The sequence below is a fragment of the Acipenser ruthenus genome, chromosome 6 (assembly GCF_902713425.1).
Source record: "Acipenser ruthenus chromosome 6, fAciRut3.2 maternal haplotype, whole genome shotgun sequence".
NCBI lineage: Eukaryota > Metazoa > Chordata > Actinopteri > Acipenseriformes > Acipenseridae > Acipenser > Acipenser ruthenus.
The window spans coordinates 75,013,823-75,035,554 of record NC_081194.1 but is presented as its reverse complement, the minus strand read 5'-3'; the positions used below and the strand labels follow the sequence as shown (position 1 = coordinate 75,035,554).

General features: G+C 40.1%; 1 pseudogene; it reads right to left on the bottom strand.

The window, feature by feature from the left end:
* Nucleotides 1-11,361: 11,361 nt before the first annotated feature.
* Nucleotides 11,362-16,314, bottom strand: LOC131737409 (uncharacterized; annotated as a pseudogene).
* Nucleotides 16,315-21,732: the final 5,418 nt, after the last annotated feature.

The following is a 21,732-nucleotide window of genomic DNA, read 5'->3' as shown; positions in this document are numbered from 1 at the left end:
TGATAAAAAAAATAAAATAAAAATATGCGTTATTCCACAATTTAAATAAATAACTGAATAACAGTTAACACAGGAAGTATTTATTGGTACTTTTAAATTCTAAGGAAGTTACAAGCTCACCAGATTGCCATCAATCAATAATATAAACAAACGTACCATTTTACTTTAAACATTACAAGTACGTCTGTGTAGTAATATAAAAACCAAAAAATAAATAAAAATAGTATTCATATTAGTTTATCTTGAGTTAATCTTTGTCACCTGAATGGCTATTGCCAAACTCATTGACCCAATTATAAGGGTGATTTTTATCATTTTCAGCATCTTTAAAAAGCTTGTTCAGCAGTACCAATGCACTGGATACTGAAGTAAACAGCAGCTACGTGTAACCTTGACCTCTGTACACCAGATGCAGTTTTATTAACTATATTTATGTAAATTTAAAGCAACAGTGCCTGTGTTGATGATTATATATGATATGTGTATTGATCTGGTTATCAAACAAACAAAAAAAGCTTTGCATTTTTTTTGCCCCGCCCCAAGTGTAAAACTAAAAAATCTCTAACAGCATTAAAAATGTGTGTTTTTCCGCAGCAAACAGATTCCTATGATCCTTGTTCATGACATAGAAAGAGTTTAACAGTGCATCCTTTCGATGGTTTTGCAGCAGTATAGGTGAAAGTAGACTGAACGGCCTTGCCCTGCTATGTCCACAGATACAAGGTGTCTCGGGAGGAAGTGTTACAGCGTTTCGATAGATCAGATCATAGGAGAATTGGCAAACTCTATATTTAAAGTAAAGCCATCCCAGCAGTGTGAGCACCAGTCTTACCAGTCCAGCAGTGTCAGTACCAGTCTTACCAGTCCCAGCAGTGTCAGCACCAATCTTACCAGTTGCAGTTGTAGCATCAGTGTCACCAGTCTCAGCATTAACTTCAGTAGCAGTGAACCAAACCCATGTCTCTCAATGAAGGTATAACTACTTTTTCATATTTTTTCTTGTCCTTCTTAATATCACATATTTATGACAGTGTGAATAGGGTAATTTTAGGTTGGTGTGTTTTTGCTGGGAGATTTGTTTTAAAAAATATGGGTCATGAAATTTCAACATCATTCAAGGTGGGTCACTGGGCAAAAAAAGTTAGCGACTTATATCGCTTTGCAGTTTGCATTTAATAATCTTCAGTATTTATATGATGATAACTATTACCATCGTAACATAAAAATGCAGGGATTTTTTTGACAAAAATTAGATTTTTGCCTCAGTAAAAATCTATTCCTAGCTACACCTCTGGAAGTGTTCTAAATAAATGTACATTCTGCATGACAAAATGCACAATTTTAAATGAAGTTTACAATTTATACACAACATAGATATTCCCATTATTTTTATTTAATTTGGCTGCTGCTAGCTGGTGGGAGCCTCAGCAGCAACTAGACACAGACACTCCATTCACGAAGAGCGAGGAGATGGAGGCCGTCATGATGGAGGAGACCAGGGCCCGTCACCGCAGCGGAACCAAGGCAGTCGGGGCCAGAGACCTTACCAGATCAGACGAGAGTGACGGGGAACAGAAGGAAGAGCTCACCTGCGCCACCCTAAGTGGCAGCGGAGTGTGTGAGGGTCACCCCTGTCCGTGTGTTCCCCTGGTGTGTCTGGTTTTGTTCCTGTCTCTGCTAATGACAAGATGTTTACTGTCCTTTTAAGGATTGTTTTGGAATTGCCAATAAAGAGCTTCTAAGTTGAAATTATGTTCCTGTCTCTTAATCCTGAACCACGTCAAGCAAGAATGCTACAATATTTTTCTTCATGACCAAAGTGTTACAAGAGTTTAGTCAGAGCTTCTGTGTAAAGTTCAGTACGCTTGTAGATACATAAAGCAGGCATTTGTTTTTATGTATTTCCCAACGCGACTTCAATTCTAGTTTCAAAGTGTTAGTTGCTCCTCCTTATTGAATTCCTCAGAACAAATCAAATATAGGCAGATCTGACTGGACGAGATATTTGAGACCCAGGAGTGTTATCTGCAGTTTTTGGACAAAAACTAGAAACACTTGCCATGTGCAGCACACACTTTTATATAAATGGACTTTCAGCCATGCCCCTGATTTCTAAAAGTTGCATCTCCTTCTTGCATGTTGCTTTCAGGGACTATGGGTGAGATCTTTGATGGCTGGCAACAGACACTTCCCTGACTGAATTAGAAACAGTAATTGAACAACACACCTTCATCACGCCAAAAAGTGCCACCCCATTGACAGTGTTATGGCAGCCATTTTTATTTTTATTTCTGTCAAACCCATAAATGGCTCTGACGAACAAAGACTGCAGTGTGGAGTAGTGGTTAGGGCTCTGGACTCTTGACCGGAGGGTCATGGGTTCAGTCCCCGGTGGGGACACTGCTGCTGTACCCTTGAGCAAGGTACTTTACCTAGATTGCTCCAGTAAAAACCCAACTGTATAAATGGGGAATTGTATGTAAAATAATGTGATATCTTGTAAGTCGCCCTGGATAAGGGCGTCTGCTAAGAAATACATTAAATACTAAGAACTCCACTAATTTCTATCAGAAATGTTTCTGTTTTTATTTATTTATTATTTTATTTTTTTATTTTTGTTTGTAGAAATTGTTGAAGAAAGCAACTAAGACTGTATTCCCACATCAATGGTTAAGATTTCTACAATATGACATGCTGAAGTTGAATGGTTTCTGTACACAGCTCTACTAAGCTTGTATTTCTACCTGAAATTGAAGGAAGATTAATGCACTAGCTGGCACAGTCAGCAATATAACACCACAGTAGAAGAACATGTTTTTTGGAACATTAGATGGTAGTTTCTAAACGTACCTGAGGGAACATACTAGATAACAAGAAGAAGAGACCATCGTATGAAGGGTTGTGCCCCATATATTTACTTACCCCTGGACTACTTTACATCAGTCTATATACGGGCTTATGTAGTCTCTGGTTTAATTTGGCAAATGCCACATTGCACCTGTCATCTTCTGGAAGTTTGCTTAAAAATAATCTTTTCTTTCTAGTTGGAAAAGTAAACATTTCCTATTGAGCCTATTTCTAATTTAAAAAAGAGACTTTGGGTCAGCACTGTTTGTTCTCTTGGAATAAACAGCACAAACAAGCAAGGCACAGTTTAAGTGCACTGACTTTTTTTGTTATTATCTTGGTATGGATTCTTATTTAACTTAAGAACCTCCTGACATGAAAGTCTTGGTTTGGATATTTGTTTATTTTTGATATTACATTGGGGTTAGTACTGGATGGGAAGCACTGGTAGGTCGACAGTCCAGTACTAGACTGGGGTGCTGGACATAAACAGGGGTGAAGTCAGGACAGGCTGCTGTATAAACGAGCTTGCAGCTTGTAGTTGTGCTGAGAACAGAAATACGGAAGTAGGACAGCACTGCTGTTAGTTTTGTGTGCAGGGTCTAGGCTGCAAACTATTGCATGCAACCAAAAAATGGTAGCAAATGTTGAAACATATCAGTAATAGAAAAAGTCAGGTAGCATAATACTAATCAGTGTTAATAATGTATTAATGAGCGCTTGTTAATATGCATAGATTAGTATAACAAACCGCAGCACAAAAATGTATCCTAGTCTCACAACAAAGATTTAACCTTTCCATCTACAACACAAATTACATTATCTGTCTTAACAGATGGCCAAACTGACCAAAAAAAACATCAGAAAACAAGGCCTAATATTTTCTTAATATCAATTGAGACCCAAGTGTAAAATGACCAGACTCAACTAACAATTTCAAATCACAGTAATCAGGTTGTAGTATCAACACACAGGTAGAATTATACAGAGAAATTCACTACTACTAGTTTATGAATTGATACAGAGTAACATAAATACAGAGTAACATAAAGTAAAATACTTATGTATTAACCCTGGACAACTAGCGGTGTCAGCCTCTCTCCTGCATTTTCAGACTGTGAGTGAGTTCAACATTGACAATACACAAACCCACAAACCCCACTTCAGCCCACAATAAATACATACTGCAACCCACAAACTCTGCTGCACATTCATAAGATGAGAGAGAGAGAGAGAGAGAGAGAGAGAAACACAGACACACGCACACAAACCGTGATGCCCACACACACAAGGATGGAAATAAGACTCCTATTGCATAGCACCTTCACCCATTCCTAGCAACCATTATATATATTGAACTAATTCAGTTATCAGCAAGAAACAGTTAGTCAATTAAATGATTTATTAATAGCATATTACAAATACTAAAATTGTCAAAAATACCAGATGTTACAACAACTAGGCTATGAAATATTCCCATCCCTGTTAGTTGAGGCAACATTACAAAAGGGAGATACTGCCAAAATGAAATGTTATTCATTTCCTTTCATTTGGAAAGAATCCATTTGCTCTAGAGGAAAAAATACTTCACTTTATTTCATCTTTCTATATAATCATAATTTTTGTTGTCCTCACTTTTTCCTTTCATCTATCACAGCTAATGCTGGCTAATGCAGCTTTCCTACCTCTTGATTCTTAGATCGTGTCTTTCTACAGAGATCAAATGCCTCGCCCTCTTGCAGCGCTGCTTACTGAAGCACTAGTGTTCCTGCATGTCTCTGCGTGCTTGCTCACACTCTGGCCTGACAGGGATAGCCATAGCTTTTGGTTTTTTTAAATTATTATTACAAACTAATCACCTATTGATAACTTATCAATAGGTCAAATATTAATCTATGCCATAGCTGCCTAAACTTATGAATGGAAAAACTGTTTTTATTTTTATTTTTTTTAATAAATGATTATGAAAAATGAAGAGGACAATTCCAGTGCTGGGATCAGCTTCCTGTCACAGCTGTTAACCATCTACAATCCAAACACTTCAGTATTTACACTACCTGCTCCAAGCATCCGTGCATCCAGGAGCTTTTACAGCACTTCTACACATAAACTGATCATGTTCTGTCACCTCCAATAACACAACAACTCCTTGCTCAGTTTGCTCTAGGATGATCTTCCCTTTAACCGATATAATTGCAACACAAGTACAGGACTCTCCTGGAATTTTTCAAATATTACTGTATCCTAATCTTATGACTTGTTAATATAATTGCATGTTTCCCTTTCCCTAAACCTACAGTAAGGCCAGTCAAATATAAATATCTCAATTTCTTCAGATCCATATCTAAATAGATATCCTTGTCCCAATCCCATTCTCCTTCTTTGGGTGTAGATGGCTGTTGATCACTGGAACAGGTTCTCACGAGGATAGGCTGCTGGAACACCTGCTTGATCTTCTAATGAAGCAAGGGCCCTTTGAAATATAGTTTGTTTCAGTGTTTGATGTGGATAGAAGAGTGCTTAGGTTTGTTTGCAGGTGAAAACATTTGATTCACACCAGAATTCTCACCAAGTCAATCAAACAGTCTTTGTAAGTTTACCTTCTTGCTTTCTTTGTTTCTTTCTTGCAAGGTTGGTTTGGGGTGAAATGATCAATTGTCTATCAACGTATTGTGATACTTTCTTCACATGTTTATATCGTGATACTTTCTTCACATGTTTATATCGCGATACTTTCTTCACATGTTTATATCGCGATACTTTCTTCTCATGTTTATATCGCGATACTTTCTTCACATGTTTATATCGCGATACTTTCTTCACATGTTTATATCGTGATACTTTCTTCACATGTTTATATCGCGATACTTTCTTCACATGTTTATATCGCGATACTTTCTTCACATGTTTATATCGTGATACTTTCTTCACATGTTTATATCGCGATACTTTCTTCACATGTTTATATCGTGATACTTTCTTCACATGTTTATATTGTTTGTATTGTGACCAACAGCACTACATAGCTACTTGTTGTCCACCAAATAGATACATTAAAATAATCCATCATTGATGATGACATGATGTTATATTATGCATCATACAAATTAGCCTTAAAGACTATAACATGTATAACAATGCATATATTTCCACTTGAAACAGGGCTTTTAGCAGTACTGTAAAACACGCTGGCAATTTACACAGCTAAAGGGCTTTTTTAATGTAGCATATGACTTTGCACTGTACTATATTATGTTGTGACTTCCTTAAACCTACATATCCCATCACTGATCCGATATTTAGGGAAACATGCTGTTGACTGGTAGAGGGCTTTGTTGCTTTAAAAGAGTAGGCTAACGTTGTGCCAATCAATTCTCTAACAGCATCATGGAGGTTATAAGTGTAGCATGATTCACCGAAGTCTCAGCCTAGTTCCACACTCAGTATAGCAGTTAGTGTGCTGATATCCAGACGGTTACATAGTTTCGACTTGACTGTGAAAGTCGCTAGGTTTGTCGCTTGTCGCTTTGACAAAATGTTCATGCTAAGGAACCCTGAAAAGTCGCTACATCTAGCGACAAAGTTGCTAAGTTGGCAGCAATGCACTGAGTCTGCCTAGCCCCCAAGAGAAACTATAATGTGCAATACTGCAGCATCCTCAAACTATACAGTGCTACAGTACTACTAATAAGTGCAGCACTATTGATGAGACCTACAAATACTTAAAATAAGTGGCACCACCCCTACTTTAAATCTATATACCAGTTTTAAACCATTTAAACCAGGGGGGGTTGTAAATATAAATATTTTGAGTTTGCCAGGCCCTAATTTTTATTCATCTTTCAAATCCCTGATAAAACTCAATTAAGTCTCAAGAATAGCAATTTCATCTGAAATTGTGCCATTCTTGACAGAAGATTATGATTTATGGCACATTCTTTATTACTTTAAGAGGCAATAGACAATAAGTGGTGTGCCACTTTCAGCTGAGTTATGACTAGTTTTCAGCCAAGTATGATTAGTGAGCTTGGGCCTGGGGAGGTCCAATCTGGTTGAAATTTATAATGAGATCTCACAGCATGTTTAAATATTTAGCAACTCTCTGTTTAGCCGGACTGTCAGCCACTCAGGAGCCGCTAAGCATAATCACAGTGTAAAGGTTTGTCACCTCCACTTCTGTAATTGTTAGGACATTCATTAAGCAACTAATCGACAGCATGGAAAAGACAATGAAGGGCAATGCAAAACACTGAAGCAGAAAATAAAAACAGGTTTGGTGCAAATTCAGACATGCAGCAATAGATCACTATAAAACGTTTACCATGGTAAATTGGTATTGTCATTTTACAGTTTAACATTGACAAAGGCTTCTTGTTGAAACATTTGTCTAATTGTATCAATAACTGTAAGTTTAACTATTCTGTGCTGCCAATAGATCAACTTCACTTTACTATGGTTTTACCATTGAATATCAAGTATTGTAAAAATAACAATTTAAGTAGAATTGTTTATTCTAGTATCAGCAGCTAATTTTTACATACAGCTATGGCCAAAAGTTTTGCATCACCTAGAATTTTAGGATTGAGACATAATTTAAAAAACTACATGAACTTAATTTAGATATTTAATTTAACATTGTGTAATCAAATAAACTGTAAAATGACAGTCTACCAGAAGCCATAATAGTAGTATAGTATTCATGTTAGATTTTGAAATGTCACATTTTAAAATTGTCAGTTTTTTGTTAAGAATATGAAAAACTGCAAAGCGGTATGTAATTCAATATGTTAACGTAGCATTATTGTGCAGGTTTCATTCGACCTTATGAAGCAAAATTAGTTAATTCTATAGGGTGATGCTAAACTTTTGGTCATAGCGGTATACAACATCATCATAGCATTTGCTCTGTGCCTTGTGAAAGATGATGGACTTGAGCTACTCTGTTTATAGATTGTAATTGGAAACGAATTGGAACCTTGTTTTACCTAATGGTTTATCTATTTTGAGAACTGCAAAAACAAAGATACGAGGATTGCTATAATGATGTCACAGATTTGCTTGAAATGCAAAAGGAACCAAGTTTGGACCAAACTGTCAAAGTTATCCATTGTGGACCAATTGTTCTACTATCAATGAAAACTGGATTGGTCTTGTATTTTGTGATCTTGACCTGATGGTTAAATGTCAAAGTTTTTCCACAATCATGTGTTTACCTGTGTGATGATGGAACTTCGTGACCCACTCATTCACATGAAGCCCGTTTGTACCTATTATACAGCTGCAAAATGAACTAAGAACAACTTCCTATTGCATTAATATTTAATTTATATAACAAAAACCTACCATATAAAAAATTAACCATTTAACACTGTAATGATGAACAGTTTCTTCTTTTGTTAATATTCACTTTTTAATAACTTGAATTATTATTGAATAACTTCTCCACTTTAATAATAAATGACATACTGTGTTTAGTAACATGTGAACTATAGTACCGGTTGGTACCAGTGCATTGATGTGATGTGACACGTGAAATGATGCATCATCGAGAAATGAAACTTGGCAGATGAGAAAACAACCTTAGTCCATGGTGAAGAGGGTTGTTTAGTTTGCTCCCTGTGTCATAGGTGTGCTTAATATGACCACCATTTATTTTCACAATAGATGCATCCTTGGGATGTGATTTATTTAGGGTCCGAGCTATTTTCGCCTTTTTTTTTTTTTTTTTTTTTCACTGTTGTTAGATTTGTGGCTATAACTCTTTAACTATAGAGGTTAAAAAAAAAAAAAAAATTCAAATTATTCGCCCACCCTGATCATGTGGCACAGGATGAGGCTGTTCATTGTGGCTTGAATGGCCAGCATGGTGGTGACCATGGCAACATAACCCTAAACAGCTCTGGTCCCATGCGTCTGATCCACAAACACGAAAATAGGTCCTTGTGCCTTCGATGTGGCCATTTCTCTTATTTTAAAGATTTGAAAATGTGTGTTTACTGCACCGAGTAGGTCTGTCTTACAGCGCAGCAGTAACATTGCAAAACAATCGCATTCAAGGCTCTCTCCTAATATTATTATTATTATTTGTTTATTTAACAGACGCCTTTATCCAAGGCGACTTACAGAAACTAGGGTGTGTGAACTATGCATCAGCTGCAGAGTCACTTACAACTACGTCTCACCCGAAAGACGGAGCACAAGGAGGTTAAGTGACTTGCTCAGGGTCATACAATGAGTCAGTGGCTGCTGTGGGATTTGAACCGGGGACCTCCTGGTTACAAGCCCATTTCTTTAACCACTGGACCACACAGCCTCCTTGGTCATCTACCGGAAATACACAAGTAGGACCTTGTTTTAAAGCTCTTAATCTCCGCTTTCCAATGACACAGGCCTGTCTCTCACAGTGCCTGAGTAAAAATAGTTAAAGAACCACGTCGCCAGTGGGCTATTTAACATTGGCCAGACCCTAAAGAGTTTTATAAGGCAGATCGAAAGCCATTCATGCAGGTTTGCTGTCTCCCGCTGTGGGTAATATCATCTCAAGGAAGCAAGTCATTGTATATGACATTGAATTCTATCTCAGTTGCATTGTCCAGCAACACATACCCACGCCCTACCTAAACTGTATATTGACCAGTATACCGTTTGGATATGTTAGATATAGCAGACTATTATATACAAAATAATTTATAGGAATCATGCTCTTCTATAACTAACTTGAAATGTCCATGCCCCCCTCTTTCTCTCTCTCTTATTCATGAAAAGCAGTGAGCTACAGCAAACCCCATTACCTGTATTAGCCTTAGCAAACCAGCTCAGATTTACAGCACTATGGCACCATCTAGAGGTGGGGGACGGGGGACGACAAAGACTCTGTTACAAATTACTGTGCTTTTGAATTGAGTACGACTTCACTTAGAACTTCTTCCACAGTGACACACAATAACACTCCATTTAGCAACCTAGGCCAGCCGATTAAAGGTTTTAAATCTACTGTTTCCATAAAGGAATTTATGGAAACAGTAGATTTATACAAACATGATTAAATCGAATGTAACCCTGACCAAGCTGACCGCAAATCATTCTGGTCTGGCAGTGGTGCATTTCTCTGACAGACTGAGAAGTTGCAGTCTAACTCTTTGTTCGGCCTATTATTCACCACAACTGGCAATTGGAGAAAATTGGAGAAATTGGAGAACATGAATTACTGCACCTCTTATTGTGGTAAAAAAAAAAAAAAAAAAACAGTGCCAGTGTAGCCCACAAACATGCTTTCCTTTCACCTCAAAGGATAACTGAAAAAAGACCTGGCTAATTGAATTTCTGTCAGAATATCACATTAGTTGAAAATCTCTTATCATCACAACTTATGTGCATTCTTAGCCATAGCTTCAGTAAAACCCAAATTCATACAGTAGGTTTCCACAATGCTAGTTCCTGGCTAGGTCCTAATTACTCCACTTACCTGGTTGTTATAGCAGAAGTGCACAAGCACTCTCTCATTAACATGTACGATTCAAAGGCATTCTTTTTGTGCTATAACTATTGTAATTTATGGATACACGCAGCATGGTTGGTGAACTGGCTGTGCTGTTTGTGTGTGTGTGTGTGTACTTGCTGTGCAGTGCAGCACACTTTACCCTGTCATGCTGTCTGCTGTCTGGCACTGTATGACTGTATTTCAAGTACATTGTCACATCCATTGATAGCCTGGGATTTTATGCAGCAGCCATAGCATTCCATTCCTCCCAACACGCTCCCATGTTGCTGTCTGACAGTGCGTCACTGAGTTCCAGTTTCAACATCGCCATGATGATGCAGCTCCCTTGGTTTCAGGCTCAAGTTCTTTTAAATGGCTTCAGGGTGATTTGAATGTGAAACCTGTGTACTCTCAGGTCATTTGCTGTAAAATGATCCTAATGCAATCCAAGGGAAAGTTTAGACCGCTGATAGTCTCTGTGCTCATTTATATATGCAATAAGCTTCTGACCGGACTCATCTGATGTGGCATCCAGTTGCACTTTACTGGTTCTAAGGTGATTTGGAGTTTTACATACTTATTATGAATTTTGAATTATAATTTGTTTTTTAAACGCCTATGTACAATATGTTACAGCTTGCTGATTGTGTCACCAGGTCCAATTTTTCAGTGGGTGCATTTCTGCTAGTAACCTTTGCAGAGTGAAAGGAGGAAACCTGCCCCTTTAAGTGAAGAAAGTATTTACTGAACAGATCGAGAAAGTAAATGTCATGTGTGATGGTATCAAACCCCAACGATTAGTTTTGCTGCCTAGGGCCAATTTTCTAATCTTGGTTAGTGAAGTTTGAGTGAATACACTCTTCTAGCAATCAAGTCAATTTTTCTCATGTTCAAAGAAGAAAGGACTTTTCATCAGGTACTTGCACAGGTGGCTTTCTTGTTGCCAGTAGGAAGGAAACCAATTACAACATGTTGCTATTCCAAACAATTCCTGGTCACCAACAAAAAATATAAAAATATCATAAACAGTCTAGCTACTTTTGCCTGAACAGATTGTTTTCCTCCAGTTCTGCCTCCTCCCTTGTCTTCTCCACTCCCCATACATGTAAACGCCAAGCCCGGTCCTCTGGACTCACTGGCAGCAGCACCACTAGATCAGGTGTCAGCAGGTCCCTGGGCCACCGGTACACTTCAGAATGAGAGGAGGGCAGGCTCTCTAGCATCCCCCCCGACCTCTGTCGCAAGGCTGCAGCTATGCCAGTACCTGAAAGGGAACAAATTAAGCTTTAAATACAGATATTTAAAAAAGTACTTACTTATTTAATTCTAATTGGGTACATATTGAACTGCTTAAAATACAACAACTTGCTCAGACACTAAAGTGATACTAAAACAGTAACTTCATGTCTGTACTCCCTTGTTTGTTGCCACATTCTGCTGAATGGTTAATCTGTGCAGCTGATGACTGCAATGAAATCAGCATGTTTATATTTTAAATATTTTGCAAACTTGTGAAATAGCATGCATTATTAGTTAATTGATTATCGTCCTTCTTGCGCTTCAGTTTATTGAAACATGTGATAAGCGTTTTTTTCCCCTTACAGACCGAAATCATAGCGCATTCATAAATATTGACACATGCTTTTAAAGGGAGAGGAAGCATTTTTTGAGTTACAGGCACCAATGTGCCTAACCCCAACATTTTTTTTTTTGTCGATTTGCAACCATTTGTAGTCTAGAGCCTTGTAAATAATAATAATAATAATAATAATAATAATAATAATAATAATAATAATAAATTGTTGCCATTTCTGGAAACAAAAGTTTTTCAGAAGTTCTGAATCTAACAAAAACAAATTAAAACAAATATAATCATTTTATATTTTGAGTTTGTTTTTTTTTTCTTGAGGAACAGTAAGTGATCTACATTTTCTTATTCACACAAATCCACTGGATTTTAAATCATCCGTCGCGGGTCGAATTTCGCCGTCGCCCTGATGAGATTATCAACATTAATAACCCGTCTCCGCTCAGTTTCCGTTTCGCTCCGCTGCCGGCGGACTTGACAAAAGCACCCTCAACACAGTGAATGGTAGGTGATGCTGTTAAAGTACATGATAATACATAATATTCTCTAATTATTAGTGTAGACACAAATTAGTGTATGCCCATGTTTATGTTAACAGATCAAATTTTACTTAAATAAAATAAAAAAACAGTGCATCAATACAGTGTTGTAAGGGTCAACTGGGAAGCCACCCTTAAACACTCCATGACAGGTAGAACCTAGTGACGGTATGGGGAGTAGCCCACACTGCCGCATTGCATATGTCCTTGACAGATGCACCCTGGAATAAAGCCCATGAAGTTGCCATGCCCCTGGTGGAATGGGCAGTGAGCTTTTCTGGAGGGGGCAAATTGGCCAGCTCATAGGCATCCTGACCGTCTCTGCTATCCACTTGGCCAGCCGCTGCTTAGACAGGGCTTGACCATGGGACTTCGCCCCATATCAGACAAAAATTGTTCGGACTGCCTCCAACTTTTTGTCCTGTCAAAGTAGCACGCCAGGGCCTGCACTGTCAGACTGGAAAGGAGGTGGATGGAAAGCCTCCATTTCCACAGACTGGTTGACAATGGAATGCCGAGATCATCTTCGGCAAAAAGGCAGGATTGGTACGGAGTGCAACCTTTGTCCTGTCTTCTGTAAAAATGAAGCAGGCTTTCGCTACCGAGAATGCCAGCATCTCACTCACCCGCTTTGCAGAGGTGATATCAAGCAAGAAAGCCATTTTGAATGATACAAATTTCAGCTCAGCTCAATGCATGGGCTCAAATGGAGTGCATTAAGCACCACGTTTAGCCTCCAGTGAAGAACAATGTCCTTCATAGGCGATCAAAGCTGCCAAGCCCCTTTCAAAAATTGTCCCGCCAGGAAGTGAGCTCCAGGGGAGACTAATTTTGACATGGCAGGCCAAATGGCTGCCAGATAGACATTTAACTTGGATGGTGCAGGGAAAAGACCAGGAGGATTAGACAAAATAAGAGTGAGAGAGAAGGGTGTGTGTGGAGAGATAGAGATAAAGCAGGAAAGGGTGGAGTAAAACAGACAACTACAATCATTTATTTTCACTTTAGACTCCCGGTTCCCTTCCCCCACTTTATGATTTTATTTCACTGATCATGGTACAAAAATAATCATCATTACTCACGGCTTCAGTCTCATTTCTGTTCCAGAAGAACCCGAAAATGCTACAATATACACAAAGCAAAATTTCTTAAATTTAAACCATGCTTTATTCCAAGAAGAAGAAATCAGGCAATTATTACTATTATTACTATTATTATTATTATTATTATTATTATTATTATTATTATTATTATTGATATGTCCCTTGGCTTAATGATAATTGATAACTGTTTCATGAGTTCTTGTTGTTAACTATGCATATTAAATTTAAATAAAATCATGTTCTTGGGAATTGTACACAAGGAAAACATAAAAATCCATTGAAAATAAGAAATGTCAAAAAACTAACAATATTAAATGAACTGCAATTGAATTGTATTTAGTCTGTAAACTATATTTTGTATTCATTTTGTTTGTTTTGAACAGAGTACCGAAATTAGTGGTATGGAAAACGTATAATATTTTAAATAAGTAGTTTTTTATATTTGAATTTGAAAGCATCGGTAAAAAAAAAAAGACTGTGACAGTGCCAGTACTTATAACGAAGCACACTTGTAACACAAGAGGGCACTCTTCGTATTTAAAGTCCACAGAGCAATTAAATCTTGGCTGTGGTAGAGTGGAGAGAGTGGTGGGGAATCAACAGTTCTTCAGAGCAGGTTTGCAATGCTCACTTGCCCTGATTACAAACAAACCAGAGAATTATACAAAATAAGTGTTTTTAGCGTTTTTAAACATAAGTTGCCTGTCCTCAGCCAGAAAAAGAAAGAAATAAAATGACCCATACCAGCACTTTTAAACACGCAGGTTTCAGCTGGTTGCATGGGTCAATGGCACCATCTCACCATTTCACAATCACACATATCCATTCCACTCTTCACTCTTCACTCTGGTAAGAGGCAGCCCAGCGTTTACACACCTCTATACACTACAACTCAGTTAGGGAGCCTGACTGACAAGGATTTAACACCGTCTCTATCAAATTCAACACAAATGGTACAAAAGTTAAACATTTAAAACATCCTTAATTTTATTCCAAGAAGAAACCAGGCAATATATTAATTTTTTTTTTTTTTTTTTTAATTATGATTTTTTAAAATTATTAATATTGCATACATAACATACACATCAGCTCCCCAGGCTTCATTTACACACGTGTGTGGAACATCTTAGACCACTGAGCAGTGGGGGATCCTTTCCCCTGTAAAGGGTGTCTTCACCCTGCCACATAGGCAAACTTAAAATGGACACTCTGGTCCAGGGTACTTGACGTTTACATGTCAAACGTGTGTAAAGCAAGCTGACTTACCGGTTGCAAGCAGTCCTTCTATCACTATCACAGGAAGTTCCAAGACTTCTTTGGATTCAGGAATACATTCCTGTGACAGAGAAAGAATGAATCTCGGTTATAAATCTTCCGCCAGACCTGTGAAGGTGCTGTGTAAAGGGAACAGTGTGCCCCGGACTGGATGGTCTGGCATTTCATTCCAGGGAAAGCTGGAAGTCGGTTATCTAGAAAGGGGGTGGATCCACAGTACACCAAGTCATTGCCCCAGACATGACAATCGCGGATTGGAGGAAAAGCGTTTACATTCGCTAACCAAAGGGGCATGGCTGAAGGTACAAAAGGGGATGTGGCCAAGCAAACTGCTCCTTTGTTATGGTTGCGAGAGAACCGCTGAAGGACAGTAAAGTTACCATGAGTGTTTCGTGTTTGTTTGCCAAATCTAATTTGTCATTATTAGACGGCTAACACGTTCCATGAACTGTCGCTAAAGGCCAGCACCAACCCGGACAGCACTGCACTACTGATTACAAATAACTTGTATATCACCACTTGCACGTATAGCTCTCACTCTGGACTTGTGATTGTGTTTGTGTTCTGTGTGTGTTTATACTGTGTTTATAATTTCGGGACTGTACCCCGTGGTTTGAACTGTGCAGTTCACATTGCTGTGTATTGCCAGGGATTATTATTTATGGTCACCAAACGACCTGGATTAAAAACAAATAAAGAATTGTTTGGACCGTGAACTTTGTTGTTTGTCATCTGTTTACACATTGCGTCACCTCTACACCTGCACATTGCAAACCACTTTGCCACAATTCCTTACACTGGAAAAATATGTGCTGTCATGCAGTGTATTATGCTGTAAAATTGCAGCATTGTAACCAACCTGTCTCTCCCAGTTCCTCAATACCCAGAAAGATGTAATAATATCCTCCCATACACACTAGCAGAGGGATACATTTTATAGCTTACAGCTTTTATCATTAGTCTTGACTCAATAAACGCATGAACTATAAAAACACAATAAAAAAAAAAAACAGGTACCGGTTTAGTATTGTATTACCTATTATTTAAAATACACCTACAACCTACAGTACTTACCTCTTGCAAAACCCTATAAGCATCTTCAAAGTTGTAGAGCACAACTGTGTTAATAATGTTCAGCAGAGAGGGATGATGTTCTGGTTTTACAGCGAGGATGATGTAGTGTTTAGCAACACTACATGATGTAGTGTTTAGCAACCTCAGTACACTCTTTGCCTCTTTGTGACCACACACACTTCCACAGCTTCCCATCTTCAGAGGAGACATATGAAACTCCTCGCTTTTAACTAGATCTTTTAGCATGTTTTCAGTAGAAAAGGAGTTGTTCATGTCTGGATGAAAGGCTGTCAGTTGCAATAGATTGCAACTTTTTGGTAACGCAGAAACAAGTTTATCCTGAAGGTCACAATATGATCTTGCCCTTTGAATTCTGTCATCTGTAGTGCAATGGACAGAATAAGCCATTCCTTGACTGAAAAGCTTCTGGAAAAGCAGGCTCTGGTTGTTATCCGCAGCTGGGGGCTGTGCGCTTAAAGCGAAATAAACTGGATCACAAATTCTGCAGGAAAGACTTGAGAACACCACTGACAGTTCAAACGTCTAGCCAACTTTGAAAGGCAATTAAGTCTGACGCTCCTTTCATCAGGATATATAATACAAATTATACTTTGTCTTTCTGATGTGAATTGCCAGACAACATAAACAAAACAGATCTGACACGAAGTATGGAAAACAAAACTGATTGCAAAACATGGGTGTGCTCTGTGGGAAAATGAAAGCATTTAAACAGTTTCTGTTCCCTCTAATCGTGTTAATAAGGACCTTATGTTAAGCTTGGGTATATCGATGCTAATTTGTACAGTATAGCGGTAGCCAATGTATACGGGACCAAACAAGGTAGTAATGTACAGTATATTTGACACTGTTTTGTGAATAGACTGTTTTTATGTGTGTGACTGTTACCGTACAGTTCCCTTTCAATTTGAAGATGACCACCAACAATACTTTGGGGATATGCTTGTCACAGGTAAGGTATTCGCTGAGCATTTTACATCAAAGCTGCCAATAGGCCCCTCTGGGGAGTGACGTCCTAGGTCCCGCCTTCAGAGGTCGTTCCAAATAGTCGTTCCACGGATTTCACTTCCTCTTTTGCTTCTCATGGTAAGGTACTAACCAAACCAGTTGCTGTGATTAGGTCTGTGTGAAAAAGCTCTCACTTGAGTTTGCTGGAGTTCCCCTGCAATTGTATTGCTGGAAGTCTAGCTTGCCATTCCCTGGAATCAGAAACACTGCTTCTGTAAACTGAGCTATAACGCTGCACAACTGCGCTTCGTTAAATCGTTCTCTCTTTTCCCAGTCTTTACATTGCACTACGTTGCAGACTGCTTTCTAACACAGCAGCATCTGCTTTTGTGTGTGTTTTCTTTATCCTGCCTTTGCAGCTTCGGTGCGCAATGACCTTGGTGCTTCGGAGCCTCTGTGCCTCTGTGCTTCAGTGCCCTCAGTGCTTAGACGCTCTGTGCTTCGGTGTTCAGTGCCTCAGATGCCTTGGCGTCCATGGGACCTTGGTGCCCTTGGTGCTTCGGCGCCCCTGGTGCCCCAGTGTTGTGCTGTCTTGGTGCTTCGGCATTCAGGGTCTCAGAGCCTCAGTGCACACGGTGCCCTCAGTGCATCGTCACCCTCGGTGCTTCGACACCCTCTATGCCTCGGCACTCCAAAGTTAAACACCCTTGGTGCTTGGTGCCCCTCGGAGCTTGACGCCCTCGGGACCTCAGAGCTTTCAGTGCACAGTGCCCTTGGTGCTGCGGCACCCTCTGTGCTTAGGTGCGTCGCTTCACAGTCAGACACCCTTGGTGCTCGTACTCCCTTGATGCTTCGACACCCGCGGGACCTCAGAGCCTCGGTGCACATAGTGCCCTTGGTGCTTCAGCACCCCAGAATCAAATGCCATTGGTGCTCCAACACCCTTGGGGCCTTGGAGCCTCAGTGAACACGGTACTCTCGGTGCTTCAGTACCCTGTTACTTAGATGCTCCTCTGTGCTTCGGCATCCTCAGAGCCTCAGAGCGTCGGTGCCCTTGCTGCTTCGGCGCCTCGGTGCCTTGACGCTCCACTGATTGTCGCACCCTTGGTGCTTCGACACCCTCGGGACCTCAGTTCAGGACCTGACCTTTGAGATGGGTCCCAGTTCCGAGACAACCTCGGATGTCGGGCTTTCCCCTCTCCAGAGCTCCATCTCGGCGCTTATAGAGCGAGCCTCCAAGTTCCTGCAGGTACCTAGGACGACAGCGCCTGAACCACGCTGGTCGGTCTTCAGGATGCAGGCAACATTGCCTCACCCTCAGTCCTTTCCAGTCTTCCCGGACTTCCTGGAAGAGGTAAGATTGTCTTGGAACCACCTGGCCTCGGCACCAAGTGTAGTGAAACGGGAAACCCCGCTGGCTTCCTTGGAAGGCGCGGGGGCACTGGGCTTGGCGGAATTCCCACCAGTAGACCTGACCATCGCAGCCCTCGTGTGAGACCCCCAAGTAGGAGGTTTACCTAAGGACCTTGCATGCCCTAACGGCCAATGCAGGGTAACAGAGATTCATTTAAAGAAGGCCAACGCAGCAGAAGCGCAAGTCACGCACCTGGCCAACACTACAAGCCTCCTCACGGCTTACCTAGATGGTGTATTACAGTCAACGCCCCTCCCTGAGCCTGTGGCATCGGAGTTGCGCCTCGTGTCAGGCATGCTCCAGATTTCCAGCTGCCAAGGTCAGGCCCTGGGCCGGAGCCTGACAGGCCTGATAGTAGCCCGCAAACAGCTTTGACTGTCAAAGGTGAGGGTCCCTGATGTGGACAAATCTGCCTTGCTGGACACGCCAATATCTCCTGGTCATACCTTCAGGCCAGCGGTGGAGGAAGTACTGTAGCACTCCCGCAGATAATGTAAGGCATCTCGTCAGGTAGCCTCGATGCTCCCTTCCCGCTCTTCGGCATCCGCCAGTGGCACGCACGGTGACTCGGACGATCCCAATTCCCACCGCCTTGCTTGGCGACCTGAGGCATTGTCTTCAGGTCTCCACGGCAGCAAGGAGGGGGGTGCTGGACACGGGGTCCCAACGCAACAGTGCTCCGGAAGGCAGCTTCACCACCACCCCAGACACCCCCCACAGCAGGCTCCGCCACAGCCCCAGCAGCCCAAGCAAGGGCTCTGAAGGCTTGCAGCCTCAGACCCCCTTAAGAACATAAGAACATAAGAAAGTTTACAAACAAAAGGAGGCCATTCGGCCCATCTTGCTTGTTTGGTTGTTAGTAGCTTATTGATCACAGAATCTCATCAAGCAGCTTCTTGAAGGATCCCAGGGTGTCAGCTTTCAACCACATTACTGGGGAGTTGGTTCCAGACCCTCACAATTCTCTGTGCCTCCTATTTTCTGTTCTGAATGCCCCTTTATCTAATCTCCATTTGTGACCCCTGGTCTTTTTTTCAGGTCAAAAAAGTTCCCTGGGTTGACATTGTCAATACCTTTTAGAATTTTGAAAGCTTGAATCAGATCACCGCGTAGTCTTCTTTGTTCAAGACTGAATAGATTCAATCATTTTAGCCTGTCTACATACAGGCTAAAATAATTGAATGCAACACCAGCTCCAATACTGGCGCGACTGCACCTCAAACACTTGGGTGCTCGCCAACATACACATTGGTTACGCATGGATCCTCGAGGGATCACAGTTACTTCCATGAGCGACCCTCTCCAGGTCAAACAAGCCATCCGCCTCGTAGAACCCACTCCCCAAGAGGAGGGGTTCTACTCAAGGTATTTTCTAGTGATAAAGAAGGATGGCAGCCTTCGCCCCATCCTAGACTTCAGACACCTCAACGGGTTCTTGAGGGAGGGGAGGTTCCAGAAGGTCACACACTGTCACATCCTGCAGTCTGTCCGGTTGGGCAACTAGTTTACCACCGTGGACTTAAAGGACAAGTATTTTCACGTCCCTGTTTGTCCCGCTCACAGGAAGTATCTCCACTTCGCCTTTCAGGGAAGCGTCTTCGAGTTGTCATTCCGCCTCTCCTTAGTCCCCCGCACGTTTTCAAAGTGCCGCTCAACGGCTTCAAAGGTCTCAATGGGTACATTTCCTGGTAAAATAAATAAATACATAAATAAATAAATAAATACACAATTTGTAGACTATGTCATACCTTTGGCTTATAGACAAGCTTCCTCTTTTTATCTGGATGGCAGCTTTCATTGTTACAAAGCTTCATTTTTCTTTTCTTCTGAACGTCATTTTTGATCTGCTGTCTCTCCAACTCCGCTTTTGATTTAGCGAGTTTATCGGCATCTGGTAAAATAAAAAGTACAAGATCGATTAATGAATTGCATCAGTGCATAACGATAAAGTACACTGCTGTCCTGCTTCAATGTTCCAACAACAGTCAAGATGATGTCAGTCTTGTTCGGTTCATATCCACTGTAGGACACAAGGGCAAACTTATCACAGTGTGAGAAGAAAGACTAAGGGATTAATTCATCAACGTGTTATTTTCTTTTGATATTTAATCGAGTTCTTGGAATTACCCAGAATATCTCTTTACAGTCTCAGTTTTAGATCGAAGATTAGCCAACTAATGAGTCATAACGGAACGTTTAATGTGGAAATGTGAGAAACGCGTAAGATAATGTGTTTAAAAACAAAAACATCAACACATGCTACGGTATTTAATGTGTTTAATGACGCAATCGCTGGTTTGTATTTCAAATAAGTTCTGTCAACTTTAAAGTTTAATAACTTTGGATGTGCACATGATAGAAGCAAACTGTATAAACGGCGCAAGATCCCCAAATTATATCCAAATGAGTCTTATTTTATTTTGTATTTTTTGTCTGCAATGTGTAAAAACAAAACAATTGCGTTCCTTGTTCGGTTTGGCCAAGGTCCTAATATTGCTACTGCATCATAAAGAAAATACTGCTGCATAAGGATTATACCTTTCTACCACAGAATATCTTCTTTAAAAAAATCGCGCGACAGAAGTGGCTTATAAACAGTAAGTACAAACCTTTCTTGTCATGTTTATTTTAAGTTAAATCTGCCAAATATCCTGGGAAAATATTAATCAAATTCTGTTTTTATATGTCAAACTGTAGGCTACCCCAAGTTTTGTTTTATTATTATTTGTTTATTGAGCAGACGCCTTTATCCAAAGCAACTTATAGAGACTAGGGTGTGTGAACTATGCATCCGCTGTAGAGTCACTTACAACTACGTCTCACCCGAAAGACGGAGCACAAGGAGGTTAAGTGACTTGCTCAGGGTCACACGAGTCAGTGGCTGAGGTGGGATGTGAACCGGGGAGCTTCCGGTTACATGCCCTTCTCTTTAAGTACTGGACTACACAGCCTCCTGTGTGTATTAGTTATTACTGATATAAGCAAATATTTGTGGAATGGTTTTAGTAGCCTACCGTATATTTTTTTTTAAAAAACGACAATTTACTTTTTATAATAACTAGGAAAACATAAAACCACCTTCACATGCATAATGCATGTATCCATTTCTTAAGAAAAAGCATGCTTTAACTTATTGATATATGCTGCTGTATAGTTTATTTATTTTGGGCTATTGCCTTACAGTAGAGTTTACTAGAAGTTATCTTTGCCTTTTTGTTATTCGTTAGTTTTCGCACATGACCTCAACCATGCTATTAATCTATAGTCAAAGCAGTTTTTAACTGAAGTCATTGTATTTTGTATTGTGTATCTTGCTCTTAATTGTACTGTAATTCTTGATATGTATTTTTTGTATACAACTGTAAGTTGCCCTGAGTAAGGGCATCTGCTAAGAAATTAATAATAATAATAATAATAATAATAATAATAACTAGGTATTGCCCTCT